The sequence below is a fragment of the Somniosus microcephalus genome, chromosome 21, assembly GCF_052327205.1.
Source record: "Somniosus microcephalus isolate GS21.2 chromosome 21, FLI_Smic_1.0, whole genome shotgun sequence".
NCBI classification, from domain to species: Eukaryota; Metazoa; Chordata; class Chondrichthyes; order Squaliformes; family Somniosidae; genus Somniosus; species Somniosus microcephalus.
The window spans coordinates 29,700,694-29,721,390 of record NC_141007.1 but is presented as its reverse complement, the minus strand read 5'-3'; positions in this window follow the sequence as shown (position 1 = coordinate 29,721,390).

Below are 20,697 nucleotides of genomic sequence, written 5' to 3'. Positions count from 1 at the left end.
CGTGTAGGTTCTAATTCCAGCGCACGTGTTAATCCTAACTGGGCAGTCATGATGGATTCTGTTTCCCAGGGATCCATAATGCACTGTATAAGTACAGTCCAGCGAGTATCAGTTTGGCACCGGGAGTTTATTTTGCCCTATTTACAATTCACAGCAGTTGCAGTATAACTGTATAACAGTAAAGGAGTGAGCAATATAATGATTCCTGTATAACTACAACTTGTACAAAGTTTGGCCAGTCTCAATCTCTAATGTCTAGTGGGAACAGGTCCCCAGCATAACACTCCCTCTAATTCAGTACTAATTGACACTCCCTTGGGAATCGCACTCAGAGACTACTGCAAGACTTAGGTGGGACATTGAAATATATGGCATTAGTGAGTACCGGGCTTCTGCTAAGGCTCGAGCAGAGTAGAAGAAGCTTTAACCCCGTGTCTACCAGCGCAGAGCCCCCTCAGTGCTGACACTAGGTGCTTGAAATGGAAACTGCCAATTCATAGCACTAACCCCACTTTGATGAACATGGCATTTAAAAGGGGGTAAAGAGCCCAGAATATCAGGCCTCCCACTAACAGAGCACATAGAAAAGTCAACTCTTTTAAAAAATATATATATATTTTACCAGCATATGCTGGAGATCTGTGCTTGTGTCGAAGTATATGCTCGGAACCGTGTCTTTTTTAAGAACTATTTCACAACAGGACGATCAGGAGTAAACTTGGGGCTGCCCAGATAGAATGCTCTCAAAATTGTACCTGTTTCAAACCGGTAGGTGTAAAGGGGCTTCACAACGGAAGACACGCATGGGCTACTTTACAACACCGGTGTGTTTTTACTCACCGGGCGAGAGTTGTGTTCAACATCCCCATCTTACAATATAGGATTTTAGCATCTTGTATCTATCTACACTCACAAATATAGCTCTCAGCATAATAAAATTCGACACTTTTAATAGAATTTCACCTTTAGAATACATTTGAAACGTATTATACGAAAATAGCCACCACGGGGGGAAAAAAATACTCTTAACTCGCCGATAATGTCTTAAATGAGAGTTAATTTCCCCACTGCTTGTTTTAACCCACTGCCAATTGTATACAATATTGTTCCCTGCATTTTGTAATCATATTGAATGCGGTCCAAGTAGCGCACAATGGAAGAGCCGGTCGGTGGTAACTTTCAACAATGCTGGAGAGGAACCTTTTGAGCAGCAGGGCACTTAACCAGGACCAGTAGTGCACAGTGAGTGGGTCAAGTGGTGCAAGGGTGTAACAGGTTGGTTCACAGAGCGATGGTGATTGGAGAGGGCATAAGGGAGCAACACTGCCGTGTGTGGTAAGGAAACCCAATAAATAGAAAGGGGATGTAAAAAAAACATAAAATGCTGGAAATACTCAGCAGGTCAGACGGCATCTGTGGAGAAAGGAAATTAATTTAAAGTTTCAGGTCTTCCGACCCGTTCTGACGAAGGCTCACTTGGCCAGAAACGTTAGCCTCTTTGCCCCCTTTTCTCCACAGGCGCTGTCTGACCTGCTGAGTGTTTCCAGTATTTTCTGCTTTGATTTCAGATTTCCAGCTTCCGCAGTATTTTGCTTTTTAAAATAGAATCAGGACACAGGAAATACCATCCTGAGAACTAAAGTGGTTCCTGCTATTGGCGAACATGGAAGGGCGCTTGTCTGAAGGTGAAGAATAATATAAAGGTAAGGAATGAGAATAATTCTAAAAAAAATCCATACAACCATAAACAAGAAAGGACGTTGCTGGCGTTTCCTTCACTAGCTTGGCAACAAATATAAGGTTCATTTGGCACATCGTGGGGTAGAAGTGCAGTATAAAGAATTAATACTATTGAGAAGTATTGCACTGCAAGATGCCACACATTGAACACATTGCTGCCTGCATATGGAAAAGGTTAACTATAAACAATCCGTATACATGACACAAACTGAAAGTGAATTTACTGTCAAACCTCACACATTTGGCTAAAAGAGCGTATTGAAAACATAGCCTCAACACATGACGTTCCTTGGACATGTGTAGAGCAATCTGATTCGCTAGACAATGGAGTTCGCAAGCCATCAGAACCAGAAGACCAAAAGAATCCAGAGCGCTTGCAGAAAACCTTTACACCTAGTTATACCACTAGGCAGCTACAGGGGACTGTACCAGTCACAGAATGCCGGGCCACTGCATAAAAAAGGGGGCATCAGAGGCAGATCAGTTCTGAAATATCTTACCAGGTTGTCTCCGGGGAGACTGCTGGAAACTTAATAGTTAACACCAAAAAACCAAGCACCATATCCCATAAGAAATATGCAGAAACATTATAGGTGAACCGGGTCACATTCTTTACACGAACTATTACATAAATAAAACAATTGTGTTTAATTTCCAATATTTTAATCCACATCTTGTTTCATTGGGACCAGTAATAAAGGAAATATTTGCAATTCACAAATGATGGTTCACTTAAGCCATCTGTGCAGTTAATGGTTTTTATCTCATGTGAATGGCTCAGAATAAAGACTTAACATGCTGATGAGCCAGTTTAATTTCCTGTACAGACTGCAGCTATCTTTCTCCCGAAGCCTGGGCAGTCGACCCTGCTCCTCAGATTCAACGGCGACACTCTGTTGGATGCAACACACAACAATCATTTTGACAACTTTTTTTCTGGGCCATTCTGCAAGGTACCTCTGAGCGGGCTGAAGATCGGAATATGTGTTTGAGTACCGCAAGACAAAATCTGCTCTAAAATGGTCATGACTCCCTGGTGGGGTATGGTAGTTGCATATCTGTATTAGCCGTTACATTTTCAGTATATAATAGGCGTCCCTTAGCGGCCATCCTGCAAAGCTGTTCTCACTTTCAAATATTGGCAAGGGATGGCTAGAAATCTTGGCTAGAAATTCTGCGTTCATATACGCGCTTGCTGTGGCCGCATCCGCATTTGAGGAGTAATACCCGTTTTAGGAAAAGTAGAACATTTTGAACAGGTGCGTGGCTTGACGCACAAGTACGGTGTATGATATTAGGAGTGCTACATCATTAAAACATGCCTGCTGCCCATTGCTAAATATGATGGGTCTCCTAGCATGGCAACATTGGGTATCTGTAACACCGATTTACAGCAAACAGGTTGACCCTTGTCAAGTCTCCCGAGAGTGATTACACTGACCCGGTAACATAATCATCAGTTTAATTGCCATATATATATATATATTTTAAAAAACGCAATATATCTTGGACAGAGCTCTGTTTCCACTAGGTGGCACAGTTCATTAATAGCTCCCGCACTCGAGCACTGCCTCTTCACGCAGTTCTCCTGTGAGATGCAGCAAGCTACCCCGAGCCCTGGTGGTCTGCCTCCCGTCTCTTTTAACCTCCCAGATTCCCTTTTCGGTTCTCACTCCTCCACGATCTCCATTAAATGGCCTCGATGCTGAGCTTCTCCGCTGTTGTCATTGTCAACGGAAGCAATCCACCAAACATAGTCGTGCAATCCGAAATAACAACAGAAAATGCTGGAAAAACTCAGCAGGCCGGGCAACATCCGTGGAGAGAAAATAGAGTCGACGTTTCGGGTCGAAACCCTTTTTCAAAATAGTCGTGCAATCCCTCTTTTACACCGCTAGAGGGCAGACCGAGCGGTGGTGGCGCCCTCTACTGTTTCACCCCACGCCTTGCTTTTTGGGTAATTAACATCAAGTCAAGATTAACAATTTCACGTGAAATAATTTAATTACACATTAATAAGCAAAAACGCCTTTAAAGACAAAGTCAGCGATTAAAGCGTGTTACGCATGTTTACTTCCAGAGGCAATTCTGGTAGCGTGGGCAAAAAAAATCGACTACTTCCTTCATGCTAACACCCAGAAATCGCTGCATCTTAACGCACATTTAGTCCTAGCCCGAATTACAAGGTCCCCTCCCCGTGTTAAAAATGACCAAAATTCACATGTAAAGCTGCACACTAAACGAATCCCGAATTTCCTTTGGCTGTTGTTTTCTACGCGAGGGATATTTAGCTTTTCCAAATATATACACAATAAACTGCATCTGAAACAAAACCTGAAAATGCTTTTTAATCTGTAGCCGGTCAGTCCGTATTGGGGAAGGGGAAACCTCCCGGGTATAATCACGGCTCTGAACTGACCTGCTGCGGATTTCCAGCACAACTGGATTGAGTTTTTCCATACAAATTATTGAAACATTCTAGTAAAAGCGTTATGAAACTGAACTTGTAAAAAGTTTCATTGTCAAGGAAGACGGTGCAGCAACAAGGACATTATCTGCAACAGTCGGGGAAAGAAGCGGGAAGGCAGGCTTAACAGCTCTCCGCTTGTAACACAAATAGATCGTTTCCATGATCAACATGAGCGTAATTAAATTTATTATTTAGTAATGGACCAAATGACCTTCAATGTCACAGTCATCACATTAAAACGATATGAGTAGAATACTGAGAGGATATTCCACATGCTGCTGGCTGAAGTTCTTTTAACCCCGGACTCAACCAATTTACTTATTTGGCAATCACTTGTTTGAAACAGATTCTAGACCTAAAGGGTCACTAATATACAACATAAAACATATCTGAATAGCAATTGGTAATTGTAAATAAGGTGTCTGTAGAAACATAATAGGCAAACACTAGGGGATGGAAATGTGTTTTGAGCATTACATGACAACACTGAATTAGAATCTAACGTTTCACTAAATTACGATTGACTGGTGTCTTTAAATGGAGGGGCAATGCGAGTGTCTTCGCTCGGTAAGCGACAGGTGGTCGCTGAATCCCAGCTCCAGTTGCAGTGCCCTCGGGAGAATTCGCTGCGCTGTTGGGACATTCCAAGCACTGACCTCAAAGCCTCTGAGCACTTAAGACGTGAGTGTAAAGTGATCTCTTTTTCCTTGAAAAGTTACCCAGAGGAATACTGCTGACAAGAAAATGTTTTCAAATGTCCCTAAATTAGATTATGCGTTATTTCGGTGCCACCGTTTTTATGCTCGGTGGCGCACGCTGAACTTGCTGGTATCTATATACCGCTCTAAACACGTCTCCAACATAAAAGAGTCGCCAATATGTTAAAAAGTGGAATAGCTACAGCTCTATTAAATGGATAACAAGTAATGTTCATTAGGGTCATTGCCTATTTTGGTTCTATACTCAAATTAATATTCAGTGGAAATTAACATTACAAACGTTGGAATCCCATAACAAATTGAGAAGATGTCCAAAAAGTTGACGTTTGAGCGGTTATCTTTTTAAAGAGGTCTTTAATGAAAAAAGCACTCTATTTTTTAATAGCCAGTAGCTTGAGATCCATTTGTAAGCAAGGAGTGTGGTTCATTTTGTAAGTTACTCTCGTGTAAGCTTATATAAAATCATGGGACCAGCAAAAGCAGGTAACTTGAGCCATTCTTCCACTTTCCAGCAATGGGCCTTGTGCAACATAGACTCTCCACAACTTACTTAGTTGTCCAAGGAAGGTAATTGCTCTATAACTTAGTAAGATCTTGCTTCTGCATCTGTTATTAAACATGACTTGACGTGAACAACACATATGCATCCCAATGTGCTAATTTTTATTTAAAGAACACACACATTTCAGATAAAATCTAAACTACTTCAAACTTACTGAGCAGGTACATAACTATGAAGTACATGCTGGCATAATGAAAGAAATGCAGTCTCTAATATTATGAGAAGAGTTATGAAGATTGGATAAAATCTAGTCACATTTTACTACAGTTTATTCCTAAGGTAATTGGTGTCCAGTGCTACATTCTGGTGCATTGATAAATATTGACTGCCCAGATCAATAACTGCCCAATAATTCCAGATTTTTGTTCAACTTTTTAAGTGCCTTTCTCTCCTCGGACACTGGTCTGCTCCTTCTGGAAGCATGATTATTTGAAATTATTGTGTGGGGTGAATGTAATGGTGAATTTAAATATTTTCACTTATATAGCCTTTGGCAGCCAGGGTAGTTAAAGTAGTATTTACCAGCACTGGATACATTAGTTGATGATATGACCCAATTTATCATCATTAGAAAATGTGGGACATGATTTTTGTTGGTGAGTTCCTGATAGATTAATTTCACATGAGAGGGAGCTGCTTGCTGCTGGTGGAGCACAGGCTTTGGCTAAATATTAAAATAAGTGGAAGAAAACTTTGCTTTATGCAGAAAATACAATTTTTCAATTGCTAACTAAAATTAATTTCCTGAGTCTGTATGGTGAAGCTATTAAAGTCTTAAATTTCCTGTTCAAAGCTACTTGCTTCCAGAACTCAAGTCTTCTCTTTAAATAGAATAACGGTCTTAAGATCCTTAAAAGTCATATTTATCCCACAGCTGTTACTTGGTGTTGTTAAGATTCAACTGTTCTAAAGTCTTAACATTCTTAAAATAAAATCAGTTTGATCGCACAGCTTTTCTTACTGGTGCAGTCATACTAGACATTTGCACTACTTGGAAGCAGCCACTGTATTGCAAGAATCACACCATAAAGTTTGCTTTGCTCAATTCAAAGTCACTTAATTCAAACTATTTCCTAATTCAATTTGTTAAGGATTAAGTTCTCACTTTGTTGTGTTATTTGTGTTGCTTAATTCAAATGATTGGCTAATTGATTTTGTAGGAAGAAAAAACATATTAAATTATTAGAAGTAGACTAATTGCAGTCATGCCGACACCCATTTGGCATTTTTTACGATAGCAAAATACTGCAGATGTTGGAAATCCGAAATAACAACAGAAAATGCTGGAAAAACTCAGCAAGTCAGGCAACATCCGTGGAGAGAAATTTGAGTTGACGTTTCGGGTTTGACCCTTCTTCAAAACTGGAGAGAAAAGGAACTAGATCGAAGGCAGGGCTGTGATCGGACAAAAGAATAAAAGAACCAAAAGAAGTAAAAGAGATTAGAAGCTAGACGAGATGGTAATAGGCTGTGATTGGGTGTAAAGTGTACTGGCAGGGCAAAAGATAGCTGCCAGGTGTGAGAGAGAAACAAAAGGAAAGGGGGGGGGAAAGGAAAGGAGTGGAAAAATATAAGTGAAAATGAAATAGGGGCCGAGGTTATGATCTGAAATTGTTGAACTCGATATTGAGACCGAAAGGCTGCAGACTGCCTAATCGGAAGATGAGGTGCTGTTCCTCGAGTTTACGTTGAGCTTCCATGGAACAGTACAAGAGGCCAAGGGCGGTGAGGTCCGAGTGGGAATGGAGCGGTGAATTGAAATGACAGGCGACCGGAAGCTCGGGGTCACCCTTACGGACTGAACGGAGGTGTTCCGCAAAGCGGTCACCCAATCTGCGTTTGGTCTCCCCAATGTAGAGGAGACCGCATCGTGAGCAGCGAATACAGTATACTAGATTGCGAGAAGTACAAGTAAATCGCTGTTTCACCTGGAAGGGGTGTTTGGGGCCCTGGACAGTGGGGAGGGGGGAGGTATAGGGGCAGGTGTTACATCTCCTCTGCTTGCACGGGAAGGTGCCAGGTGAAGGGGAAGGGCTGTTTGGGGTGATAGAGGAGTGGACTAGGGTGTCTCGGAGAGAGCGGTCCCTGCGGAATGCTGAAAGGGGAGGGGAGGGGAAGATGCGTTTGGTGGTGGGATCACTTTGGAGGTAGCGGAAATGCCGGAGGATGATCCGTTGAATCCGAGACACCCTAGTCCACTCCTCTATCACCCCAAACAGCCCTTCCCCTTCGCCTGGCACCTTCCCGTGCAAGCGGAGGAGATGTAACACCTGCCCCTATACCTCCCCCCTCCCCACTGTCCAGGGCCCCAAACACCCCTTCCAGGTGAAACAGCGATTTACTTGTACTTCTCGCAATCTAGTATACTGTATTCGCTGCTCACGATGCGGTCTCCTCTACATTGGGGAGACCAAACGCAGATTGGGTGACCGCTTTGCGGAACACCTCCGTTCAGTCCGTAAGGGTGACCCCGAGCTTCCGGTCGCCTGTCATTTCAATTCACCGCTCCATTCCCACTCGGACCTCACCGTCCTTGGCCTCTTGTACTGTTCCACGGAAGCTCAACGTAAACTCGAGGAACAGCACCTCATCTTCCGATTAGGCAGTCTGCAGCCTTCCGGTCTCAATATCGAGTTCAACAATTTCAGTTCATAACCTCGGCCCCTATTTCATTTTCACTTATATTTTTCCACTCCTTTCCTTTCCCCCCCCCCCTTTCCTTTTGTTTCTCTCTCACACCTGGCAGCTATCTTTTGCCCTGCCAGTACACTTTACACCCAATCACAGCCTATTACCATCTCGTCTAGCTTCTAATCTCTTTTACTTCTTTTGGTTCTTTTATTCTTTTGTCCGATCGCAGCCCTGCCTTCGATCTAGTTCCTTTTCTCTCCAGTTTTGAAGAAGGGTCAAACCCGAAACGTCAACTCAAATTTCTCTCCACGGATGTTGCCTGACTTGCTGAGTTTTTCCAGCATTTTCTGTTGTTATTTGGCATTTTGTACTATATATGAGCTCACTTGGAAGATATAAGCCACGTGCAGCTATGGTTGTAGTCATGCTGGCACCAGTACATAGCCAAACTTTGAAATTAAAGATTACAAAAGTCACAGGAATCTGTTAGACCACCTTTACATTTGTATTGATAGAAAAGAACAAATTGTTCTGTTGTCTCTTTTCTGATGTTAATGATTCATCAGCAGTCAAAGGTTGGCAAGGAGAGCTCTGTGAATGTTTTCAATTGCACATGCCCACAGCTGTGCTTTCCTTGACTGTAAGCGAGGCAGTGCAACTTTGCTTGGCAGTACCTGCAGTGTTACTGTGTCATAACATTAATCCGTTTAATGCAGTCTACACTTTCAAAGACTTCCCTTCTGTCATGACAAGAAATAATTTCTTTAGGTTTATTTTCTTTGGCTTCCTTTCCTTTGTATTATTGAGTTGTGTTGTCTCATGATTGGTGTGCCACTGTTTTTCTTCCTCTATGTTTTTACTTTCTGGAATGATTCTTTTCTTCAGTCAATAAATGTTGGCCGGTTTATTCACCAGTAGTAGACAACACAGCCAGATTTGATCCAGCCTTCATCCAACATTCACCGGCTCAGATTTTCAGGAAGGGCCATTGGATACTGACCAGGTGTAAAAGCCCTGGAGCACTGAGGCTGGTTGTAGTGTCCCTTCAGTGATTGCTTCAGCCAAGATCAGTTAACTCTGCACAGACCAGGAATCAAACCTGGGACCATCATGTATGTTTAGCTCAGTGCTGCAACAAATGGTGTAATTTTCAAGCAAGCCATCAAGGGAACATAGCTGTTTCGTTCCTCTAGTGGTGTTTGTATGGTTTCTCTTCTTTCAATTTGCTGCCTTTTTTTAATCTCATGGCTTGAGCATACGTCCTTGAGCCCTCTGCACTTATGTGTCATCCTACCTAATTTCTGTGTGTCTGTTTTATACAACTCCCTAGGTTTTGGGTACACTATTGTCTTTGAAACTCTGATAATTTTTGTGCCCACTTTTTATAGATTGTGGTACCAATATTCTGCTTCTGGCACACCAAGTGCCATTGAGTATAGGCTTCCTTGTTGGGCTTCCTCTGTTGGCTGTCCAAAATTGAGTTATGTTACATCAGTAGGTTATACAAAGTTTATTTCTACATTTATTTTTGGTCTGGGACCAAATAATCATTCAACAGCTTACCACTGAAGTATAATTACAGTTAAATAATTTGAACAATTCACAAATTCAAAAGTAAATTTAGCAGAGAGAGTATTTTTATAATGCGACTTCTCAAAGAATAGAAATTAAGCACTTCATTTACAGCATCTCAGCTTGAGTTGGTGACCATGTTTAACTGAGGTCTTTAAAATAATGAAGGGACTAGACGGTGTCCATGTGGCTAGACTATTTGAATTACATAGGTTAGGGAGAACCAGGGGACATGTCAGATAAAAATAGATAAAGATAAGGTAATTAAAAGGTTGGCAGTCCTCAAAGTAGAAAAGTCACATCCCAGGTTACTGAGGGAAGTAAGGGTGAACATTTCGGAGGTTCTGGCCACAATCTCCCAATCCTCCTTGGATATGGGGGTGGTGCCAGAGGACTGGAGGATTGCAAATGTTACACCCCTGTTTAAAAAAGGGGAGAGGGATAAACCCGGCTACTACAGGCCAGTCAGCCTAACGTCAGTGGTGGGGAGACTTGTAGAGACAATAATCCGGGACAAAATTAATGGGCATTTGGAAAACTATGGGCTAATAAATGAAAGTCAGCATTGATTCGTTAAAGGCAAATCGTGTTTGGCTAACTTGATCAAGTTCTATGATAAAGTAACGGAGAGGGTTGATGAGGGTAATGCGGTTAATGTTGTGTATATGGACTTTCAAAAGGCGTTTGATAAAGTAACACATAATAGACTTGTTAGCAAAATTAAAGCCCATGGGATTAAAGGGACAGTGGCAGCCTGGATACAAAATTGGCTAAGGGACAGAAAGCAGAGAGTAGTGGTGAACGGTTGTTTTTCAGACTGGAGGGTAGTATACAGTGGTGTTCACCAGGGTTCAGTATTAGGCCCACTTCTGCTTTTGATATATTTTAATGACCTGGACTTGGGTATACAGGCCATGATTTCAAAATTTGCAGATGATACCAAACTTGGAAACGTAGTAAACAATGAGGCGGATAGTAACAGACTTCAGGAGGATATAGATGGACTGGTGAAATGGGCAGACACATGACAGATGAAGTTTAACCCAGTGGAGTGTGAAGTGATACATTTTGGTAGGAAGAATGAGGAGAGGCAATATAAACTAAATGGTACAATTTTAAAGGGGGTGTAAAGAGACTCGGGGGGTATGTACACAAATCTTTGAAGGTGGCAGGACAAGTTGAGAAGGCTGTTAAAAAAGCATATGGGATCCTTGGCTTTATTAATAGAAGAATAAAGTACAAAAGCAAGAAAGTTATGCTAAACCTTTATAAAACACTGATTAGGCCTCAGCTAGAGTATTGTGTTTAATTCTGGGCACCACACTTTAGGAAGGATGTCACCTTGGAGAGGGTGCAGAAGAGATTTACTAGAATGGTACCAGGGACGAGGGACTTCAGTTACGTGGATAGACTGGAGAAGCTGGGGTTGTTCTCCTTAGAGCAGAGAAGGTTAAGAGGAGATTTGATAGAGGTGTTCAAAATCATGAATGGTTTTGATAGAGTAAATAAGGAGAAACTCTTTTCAGTGGCAGAAGGGTCAGTAACCAAAGGACAGAGATTTAAGGTGATTGGCAAAAGAACCACAGGTGAGATGAGGAAACATTTTTTTACACAGTGAGTTGTTGTGATGTTCAATGCACTGCCTGAAAGGGTGGTAGAAGCAGAATCAATAGTAAAATTCAAAAGTGAATTGGATAAACATTTGAAGATAAAACATTTGCAGGGCTCTGGGGAAAGAGCAGGGGAGTGGGATTAATTGGATAGCTCTACCAAAGAGCTGGCACAGACACAATGGGCCAAATGGCCACCTTCTGTGCTGTATCATTTTATGATTCTATGATTCTATAAGTTGCATAAGCATTGAACTAGATTAGATGTCAGGAGGCTTTTCTTTCCACAGATGGTCACCGACCAATGGAACAAGTTGCCAACTTGTGCAGTGAGTACGACGGATTCATTGCAAGAATTCGAAAGAGAGCTTCACAAGGTTCTGGCTGTGGTTGATATGACAGCACACAAAAGGTAGGTATGGTGTTGGGTGATGGGCCTTATGGTCACTGGGTTTCTGAAGCTCATTTTTGGTCACCTTCAGGGCTTGGAAAATAATTTACCAGATTCTTTGTTGCCCCTAAATTAGCCTAGGGTTTTAAAATCTTTGTTAGTTGCCTCTCCCAGGAGATTACATGGTAGCTGGTGGGTGGGGAGGCATTGGGAATTGCAACATGACTGTATGTGATAGGCTCAATGTCGTAGCCTCAATACCATCCCACCAGCCTTGCTGCTGCTTTTCACTTCCTCACCTCTGGCCATTGCGCTGCTGCTCCCTGGGGCCAAAGATTGCAAGGGTAGGCGCTGGCCCTTTTTCTGTCTGTAATTTTCATATGTTCATATGTAACTTAATCATTTGTAGCTTTCCTGTTGGAGGTTTACCATCATAGTCCATAATCTTAGCCCATAATCTCTGTTGTTGCCCTCGTGGTAAATGTAATAACTTTGTACTTTTAGCTTGTGTATATAGGGGATGATTTGATTTCTAATGTAGAGGAAGACTATGCAGTTACTTGCAAACAAGCAAGGCCTGCAAGACAATGTCAAGCTAATATGGTCTCAGAGCAGCTGGCTGCAGTGAACACTGAAGCTATTATAAGGGGCTAGGGCTTTTCCCAACCTAAACATGATGATGAGCTAAGACTACCTGGGAAAGGTGGATCCTCTGGAGTAACTCTGGGCACAACATGGGCATATGGAGTGATAGAACATTCTCTGAACCACAGGATTTGAAAACAAGGATGAGAATTTTATAATCAAGGCATTGCCCCCTTATGAAGGCACTGACTCTTGATGGGGAATTGGTTCCACAGGTGTGTCCCGCCCTCGACCTCATGCCAGGGGACCATTCTTCACGTGTCAGGAGGATTGTCAACCGTGAGGAAACATGGGAGCCGGCTCCCGGTCCTGGCTTCACGAGGCATCCGAGCATCTCCCCTTCTCGGTGGAGGTCACTGGATGGAGATCAGGAGCAGGATCCCTGGCTGATTGCCCCTGCCCCCGCCCCCTCTCACCCCCACCCCTCCCAACCAATCCAGGGGCACTGAGACCAATGTAGCACACACTGCTGCCCTCAGCAGGCTCAGTCCCGAGCAGGGTTCAAAGCGAGGACCTCCTGATCTGACAGCTCAGTGCCTCCCTGGGTGGGAATTCACTTGGATTTGGACAAATTGGTTCATCTGTTATAAGGGGAAGCTGGATAAGCATATGAGGGAGAAGGAAATAGAGGGTTATGCTGATAGTGTTAAATGAAGAAGGATGGGAGGAGGCTCGAGTGGAGCATAAACGGCGGCATAGACTGGCTGGGCCAAATGGCCTGTTTCTGTGCCGTATATTCGATGTATTTCTATGATTCAGGATACAGCTGTTCAAGACACCCTGAGAAATATGAGCGTAGTGCAACTTTTAGAGGCTTAGGAGACTACTACAAAACTAGAAACCAAAAATTAGGGGTTAAAGTGGGCCACGGTGTTCAGGGGTACTTAGATTGCCAGCTTTAGGGTTACCTCACAAAATTTCCAAAGTTGGCTTTTTCATTGGTTATTGTACATCATGAAATACGGAAAACATTTTCATGTTTGCTTCATTCCTGGTTCTTCAGACTTACTACCATAGGCTCCCAGATCAGCCTGTTAATGGTGCAGGTAAGTAAGTCTATATATTTAGCCTTTTATCAGGTATTTTGCTTGTCCTTGTTGCTGTAAAACCTTTCTAGATTAAGCTTGAGAAAATTTGGCTTCGTTTGAATTAGTTTGAAGATTAGGTTTGGGCTTTGGGTTAGGGTTAGATTTAAGGTTAGGATCGATCATAAAGTTAGGGTGAATTTATTTCAGAGGAGATTTTATTTTGTTGAATGCAAGTGTTTACTTTTACAGGCAAGGTTCTATACTAGGTGGATCTATCAGAAATGTGTTGTGAGCAATCATATATTCTTAAAACTAGCCACAATGCCATCCTACCGGTCTTGCAGCTGCTTCCTCATCACTGGACATTGTGCTGCGGCACCGTGGGGTCGAAGGTTGCAGGGGTGAGAACCAAAAGTTGTAAGTAAGGCCAACCCGGTGGGGACAGGGTCAAAGTTTCATAAGTACAAGGGATGCAGTGATGGTCAGTAACTATTTGCTGATTCAAGTCCAGAACATTGACCCTGATGTGGAACCTGAGCCAATAGGGACATTCTATTACATGGAAGGATTATTGGTTGGGCAGCATGTAAAGCAATACATTAACAATGAACTCAAAATATTTCAACAGATATTGTTACCTTAGGTGTACCACAAAAAGTTGTTAGAAGGGGTGAAGGCTAAGAAGTGTAATTTGTTATTTCTTTTTGCTTGGCCTCTCATTTTCCAGAAATGAGTAAAATTGTGGGATCAAATCGAAGCATTGTAAGAATCCCTACCCATTACAGCAAACCTTTTAAAAGGATGGACACAAATTTAGTGGGACTGATGCATGCCCAGAATAACTCTAGCAAATGGTACATTTGACAATAGTGGACAATCTAGACACAAGTTTATGTCAGGTGAAGTTTACATCGTGACCAATGTCCTCCTAGATTTTTTTTCATGTGATGTCAGAAGAAATTCAGTCAGACAAAAAGGTACAAACTTTATGTCTCAGTTAATTACAGAACTACAGGAGGGAGCAGTGCCGCATTAAACAACTTCTAATCACTCTGTGCCAGCTTCAGACAGCTGAACTATTAGAAAGGTTCAATGAACCCTGAAGTGCTATACACAAATTCTAAGCAGAATCTCTGTAACTGGGATCAAAAGTTGTCTTGCCTTTTGTTTTCATTAAAGGGAGATACTGCAAGTATCAAAGGGTTGTCACCATTGGGTTGCTATAGGGACCAGAGTTGTAGTCAGGAAATCCTCTGATAATGATAAGAATTTTTTGGAGTAAAAGGTCTGGAAGAAGGATGGCATCAAACCTTTAGCAGAATGCTCGCAGGAGAATTTGGAGGATGCATTTACAAGCCAGAATTTCTGCTTTGGCCATAGTGCGGGTACACGAGTGTATCTGATAGACCCGAGAGCATCAGTTTTACTGCAGTGAGATGTCATCAATTACAAGCCTAACTGGAAGTTCTTTACATCATGGTAGCCAAACTTAACGATGTGAATTATGTGGTCAAAATACTATCTAGGTGGTATAAGCATTCGTTTTACCATGCCAACATATTTAAGAAAACTGTACCTCAACCACAAGGAGGTAACTTTGTGTTTTATCTTATCAGGAGGAGGTTAAGGAAAGAAAGAATTAACTTGCATGTATACAACACCTTTCATGACCTCAAGACTTCCCAGAACACTTCACAGACAATTGAATAACTTTTTAAAGTGTAGTCACTGTTGTAGTGTAGGAAACGGAGCAGTCAATTTGTGCACAGCAAGCTCCCACAACCAGCAATGACCAGATAATCTGTTTTAGCCATATTTCTTGAGGGATAAATATTGGTCAGGGCACTGCGAGAACCTCCCTGCTCTTCTTTGAATATTGCCATGGGATCTTTTAAATCCCCTGAGAGGGCAGACAGGACTTCAGTTTAAAGCTTCATCGTAAAGCCAGCACCTCCTCCCATGCAGCACTCCCTCAATACTGACCTCAAGTGTCAGCCCAGATTATGTGCACCAGTCCCTGGAGCGAGGCCTGAACCCATGCCCTTCTGAATCAGAGGCGAGAATACAACCACCAAGCCAAGGCTGGCACAGAACGGGGGTAATTTAAACCTAAATCGACCGACGGGAACCTGATGGGGTGGGTTGCAATGCTGCTTTTACACCCCGCACAATTTTACTCTTCACTGACTTCAATGGAGAGTATAATCGGGTGGGGTGTAAAACTAACGTTGTACCCGATCCCATCAACTTCCCGCTGGGCGGGTGTGGTTCAAATTCCACCCGCTATGTTTGGGTTGCACCAAAAATATCTATTTCATTTGGAGGACTATTGTTTTGCAAACATATAATTATGGTTACAATAGCAAAATACTGCGGATGCTGGAAATCTGAAATAACAACAGAAAACACTGGAGAAACTCAGCAGGCCAGGCAACATCTGTGGAGAGAGAAACAGAGTTAACGTTCATCAGAACTGAAAAAAGCTGGAGATGTAACAGATATTAAGCAGGTGCAGAGGCGGGGGGTGGGGGGGGGGTGGCGGAGGGGAGGGAGGAATTGAAGGAACATACTGTGCTTTTGTAAGAGGCAGGAAAGATAAAATGTTGCAAATGGAAATGGCAAAAACATACAGCATGAAAAATGGGGGCAGGGGTTATAGTTTGAAATTGTTGAACTCAATGTTGAGTCCAGAGGGCTGTAAAGTGCCCAATCGAAAGATGAGGTGCTGTTGCTCGAGCTTACGTTGAGCTTCATTAGAACAATGTAATAGGCCGAGGACAGAGAGATCAGAGTGGGAGTGATGCGGAGAATTAAAGTGACAGGCGACCAGAAGCTCAGGGTCACCCTTATGGACTGAATGGAGGTGTTCCGCAAAGCAGTCGCCCAATCTGCGTTTGGTCTCCCCAATGTAGAGGAGACCGCATCGTGAGTAGCGAATACAGTATATTAAATTGCAAGAAGTACAAGTAAATCACTGTTTCACCTGGAAGGGGTGTTTGGGGCCCTGGACAGTGGGAAGGGAGGAGGTAAAAGGGCATGTGTTGCATCTCCTGCGCTTGCACAGGAAGGTGCCAGGCGAAGGGGAAGGGCTATTAGGGGTGATTGAGGAGTGGACCAGGGTGTCGCGGAGGGAGCGGTCCCTTCGGAATGCTGAAAGGGGAGGTGAGGGGAAGATGTGTTTGGTGGTGGGAGCACGTTGGAGGCGACGGAAATGGCAGAGGATGATCCGTTGAATGTGGAGGCTGGTGGGGCGAAAGGTGAGGACAAGGGGAACCCTATCGTGGTTCTGGGAGGGAAGGGGGGGAAGGGGCACTGGTATGGAAGGTGGCCATTCCCATTTGCAACATTTTATCTTTCCTGCCTCTTACAAAAGCATAGTATGTTCCTTCAATTCCTCCCTCCGCCGCCCCCCCCCTGTCTCTGCACCTGCGTAATGTCTGTTACATCTCCAGCTTTTTCCAGTTCTGATGAAGGGTCCCAGACCTGAAACGTTAACTCTGTTTCTCTCTCCATGGATGCTGCCTGGCCTGCTGAGTTTTTCCAGCATTTTCTGTTGTTATTTTATAATTGTGGTTACAGAGATTAGTTTATGGAAATTACCAATTCCAGCATGAAACCCACAAATAACATCTTACTGTGAGAGTGACATAACAAATACAGGTGCACATTTATAGAAAGGGAGATTTGCCTCTATGGGCACAGTGTATGTCATATATGCAGCTTCTATGAGAGTTTTTCCTCCTCAGGGCTATTTGCATGACAGGAGGGCACTCCAGGTACAGCCCACCTGTTGTCTTGACTATGTGCCTAAACATTGGCAGGAAATCTCAGAACAACCGTAGGCTTCTCAGGCCAGCAACTGCACTCTGGCCCACTGAGGTCAGGACCTCCTGGCTGTTACTGGACAGCAGCAGCCAGAAGGCCCTAAGTGCTTTTAATTGGCCCAGGGGAAGAGTTAAGAAAAAAACTGCAACATTGCCTTCCGTCTGCCCTAGGGATTCCTGCAGGCCCTCCAGTGGATGGGGATCTGGGCTGGGCCCTTTCGCCATCTTTCAACAGGAACCCTACTGCTGAGGTGCCGACTGAGAGGAAGAATGAGGCAGGAGGTCAAGAGTGCCCATTCCTACCATAGAGTCATAGGGCTGGATTTTCATTGAGGAGTCGGGATTACAACTTTCGGGGTTGTAGTCCCGCCACCATTGAGTTCTAGCCAACCCACGCAATTTTGACTTGATTGACCTTGTTGAGCCCATCCAGCAGACTCAGCAGGCCAATTAAGGGCCACCCGGCAACAGGTGACATCACAGATTGATATTTCACCTGTCAAGACCTTTTGACAGATGAAATATCAGCGTTTGACAGCTCTGTGAAGCTGTCAAACACTGACAATCTGTACTCTAAGTTAATTCCTTCCTCTCAGGCTGATTTAGAGATCTCCCCAGAACAGAAAGCTGAATGCTGCAACTTTTGACAGCTCGCAGCCATTCTGCTTTCTGTGCCGGTGAGATGAGGGACTCCGAGACCTGAAGGAAGGAAGGCTGTAAAAGTAAGTAAAGGTTAGTAGAACTTCTTTAAATACTTTACACACACCAAACACACTTACCTTTGCACTCATGCACCCATCACTCACCTGAACACCGGACATCTCGACCCCTCCAAGCCCTTCATCCCGATGGTCTGCCTCCTCTAACTTGGCGTGGTTTGGAGCCATTGGAAATCCCACACTTCAACGTTAAAAATAGGGATTAGGCTAAAAACTGCCTGTTAACTACCTGCAGTTAATTGGCACTAATCCCCTTCCCGCCTCGGGGAGGCGGGTCCCAGTGCGGGTCGGGTACCCGCCTCCTTTGAAACTGGCATGGAGACGGGTTGGGTGCGGGATGGGTTCGGGACCCCTGATTTCAGGATTTTTAACCCCCCACATACCTCCAATCCCACCTCCACGGCCCAATGAACATCCTGCCCATAGAGTTATACAGCACAGAAAGAGGCCCTTCGGCCCATCGTGTCCGCGCTGGCCATCAAGCCCTGTCTATTCTAATCCCATTTTCCAGCACTTGGTCCGTAGCCTTGTATGCTGTGGCGTTTCAAGTGCTCATCTAAATGCTTCTTGAATGTTGTGAGGGTTCCTGCCTCTACCACCCTTTCAGGCAGCGAGTTCCAGGTTCCAACCACCCTCTGGGTGAAAAAGTTTTTCTTCAAATCCCCTCTAAACCTCCTGCCCCATGTTTGAATGTGAATGCTGGGCCTTTACCTTGCTATGGGAGCAGGATCCGTTACAATGTTTGGAGGAGGCCCAGGAAATCCTGGGGCAGTGCAATGGAGGAAGAGACCCGGCGTAATCAGTCTCAGTCACCACCCATGTAGCCCTGCCCTGCCCTGCCCGTACACGCCAACAGAAAAATGCCGGTAAGAACGACCTCTCATGAGTTTATGCATATACTAATATTTCAATTTTTGAACCAAATTCCTTCCAACATAATCTGTTATATCGATGAGTTAATACTAGTACCCAGCGGCATAACCTGGGATCTGCATGTGAATCCACTAGTGTGAGTTGAATCGAATGGCCTATCCCTGCTCCTATTTTCTATGTACTGATAACTCTCACTTGTATAGCTCCCTGGCAGTGGTTTTTAGGCAACCTTTTGTAAACGTATGAAAATTGTGCTGGTGTGTAAAAAAACATTTTCTTCAAGATGATATGCACAACAGGAGGAATACAGTAGGATGTGGAATGGAATAATAAGCAGAATGGGGCGTATATGGGTACAGCTGTGGTACTGCTGACTTTCTACCACACTGCTTTTGGACTTGGACTCAACATGAATTCTGTTTTATTTAAAGCTGCAACTGGCTGGCATGCACAGTCTGCAATGGCAAATGGAATTCAAACCGAAAGCTATGGGCATGTGAGCTAACTTCACATTGTTGGTATAAGGGACTTTAATAATTAGAGTCTTTCAAAAGAGACGTTAACCTGAGACCCACTCTACCTGTTCAGGTGGGCATAAAAGAGCCCATGGCACTTTCTGAAATGAGTTTGTATTGGGCGTGGGCCAATTTGGCAATCGTGGTGACCGCCACAACAAAATTAAAAAGGAAAATGTAAGCTAATGCAGCTAGGAAGAAAAAAAGGGACAAATCCGTACTCCATGAATAGTGTTGAAGTAATTAAATTGAAAGGAATCAAAGGGTCTTAGTAGACTCAATACTCAATGGCCTAGAAATTGAGTTTGCGCTGCGCCAGGGCTTTAGCGCCGGAAGTTAGCGCCGGCGCTAAGTCCCTTTGCGCACGCCAAAAATTCAGTAGCGCCGCGCCCAAACGGCTGCTGGCGCTACTGAAGGGTTTTAGCGTCTGAAAATTGGCGCAACGCGCCGCATTCCGGCGCTGCGGCGCCCGCTGCGGTGCGGCAGGCTCGGGAAGTGCAGGCCTCCTCCTTCCGTTAAGGAGGAGCTGCCTGCACCCGGCCGCGGCCCGCGCAAATCTCTTCAAAAATGAGCCCGGCACCTCGGACAAGTGCCGGGCTTGCATCTGTTCCGGGGGGGGGGGAGAAGTCCGGGGAGGGAGCTGCGGGCAGGCGGCCGGCAGGAAAGCGGCCGGCCGCCGCGCCTCCTTAAAGCGCCGGCGCAGACTCCGGCAACACTCATTTGCCGGAGTCTTAGGCCTAGAAATTCAGTGCCCTTAGCGCCGATTTTGCGGCGCTAGAGGGCCTAGCGCTGCAATTGGCGCCGGCGCCTAAATTGCCTGGGGCCCTTCCGCCGCGGTAGACCGGTAGCGCTGCGCCGGCACCGATGACGTCATCGGTGTGCGCAGCGTCCCGGTTGCCGTGGTGACGGGCCCCAGCGCTGAAATTGACTTGCGGCCGCCTCGCCCGTGGCAGCCGCAAGCAACGTTCTGGCAGAGGTGCCTTGCACAAGTTTGCACCGGCGCATTAAAGGCCCCGCGGCGGCCGGCCGCTTTCCCGCCGCCCGCCTGGCCGCAGCTCCCTCCCCGGACTTCCCCCCCCCCCCCGGAACAGAAGCAAGCCCGGCACTTGTCCGAGGTGCCGGGCTCATTTTTAATAAGATTATCGCGGGCCGCGGCCGGGTGCAGGCAGCTCCTCCTTAAGGGAAGGAGGAGGCCTGCACTTCCCGAACCTGCCGCACCGCAGCGGGTGCCGCAGCGCCGGAATAGCGCCGAAATTCAGCGCATAGCGCCAGTTTTCAGGCGCTAACAGCTTTCAGCAGCGCCGGCAGCCGTTTGGGCGCAGAACCAGTGAATTTTGGGCCCGACCAGCGCGACTTAGCTCCGGCACTAACTTCCAGCGCTAAAGCCCTGGCAGCGCC